The following is a 1,084-nucleotide window of genomic DNA, read 5'->3' on the forward strand; positions in this document are numbered from 1 at the left end:
TTTCAGCCATTATGTTAGTAAAAATTTTATAATCCGTATTTAACAGCGAGATTGGCCTATAATTTTTAATCTGTTTGGGGTCTGTGCCTTCTTTTGGGATAAGAGATATGATGGCATCTATCCAGGAGTCTGGTAATTTGGATTTCTCCAACACATCATTATACACATCTAGTAATATCTTTTCAAAATCTTTGTGGAAGGTTTTATATAGGACTTTGATAGGACTTTCTTAATGATGGCAATTTGTTTGTTAAACTCCATGTGCAAACTCACTCAGTGCTTCTACTAGTCTTTGGAAATTAAACTTTTCTCTCAGCTTTTCATCCATTTGCAAGAACTTTACTAACTAATAAAATGAAATTCAATGGTGAAAAAAGCAAGGTTCTACAGTTAGGCAAGAAAAACCAAATGCACAAGTACAGCATAGGTGGCACCTTGCTCAATAGTAGTAACTGTGAGAGGGACCTTGGAGTCCTAGTGGACAATCACCTAAATATGAGCCAGCAGTGTGCTGCAGCTGCCCAAAAGGCCAACACAGTGCTATTTTGCATTAACAGATAGAATCAAGATCATATGAAGTGTTAATACCACTTTACAATGCCTTGGTAAGGCCACACTTGGAATACTGCATCCAGTTTTGGTCACCGCGATGTAAAAAAGATGTTGAGATTCTAGAAAGAGTACACAGAAGAGCAACAAAGATGATTAGGGGACTGGAGGCTAAAGCATATGAGGAATGGCTGCTGGAATTGGGTATGTCTAGTTTAATGAAGAGAAGGACGAGGGGGGACATGATAGCAGTGTTCCAATATCTCAGGGGCTGCCATAAAGAAGAGGGAGTCAAGCGCCTGAAGGCAGGACAAGAAGCAACGGGTGGAAACTAAGCAAGGAGAGAAGCAACCTAGAACTAAGGAGAAACTTCCTGACAGTGAGAACAATTAACCAGTGGAACAACCTGCCTCCAGAAGCGGTGAATGCTCCAACATTGGAAGTTTTTAAGAAGAGACTGGACAGCCATTTGTCCGAAATGGTATAGGGTTTCCTGCCTGAGCAGGGGGTTGGACTAGATGACCTTCAAGGTCCC

General features: G+C 41.1%; 1 protein-coding gene across 1 annotated transcript in view; it reads left to right on the plus strand.

Annotated features, from left to right (window-relative positions):
• PKHD1 (PKHD1 ciliary IPT domain containing fibrocystin/polyductin) overlaps positions 1 to 1,084 on the plus strand; it is a 189,932-nt gene that overhangs the window by 129,592 nt on the left and 59,256 nt on the right. The gene's annotated exons all lie outside the window — the stretch shown is intronic.

Source organism: Protobothrops mucrosquamatus, unplaced genomic scaffold (genome assembly GCF_001527695.2).
Source record: "Protobothrops mucrosquamatus isolate PMUCROS unplaced genomic scaffold, P.Mucros_1.0 scaffold192, whole genome shotgun sequence".
In the NCBI taxonomy this organism is placed as follows: domain Eukaryota; kingdom Metazoa; phylum Chordata; class Lepidosauria; order Squamata; family Viperidae; genus Protobothrops; species Protobothrops mucrosquamatus.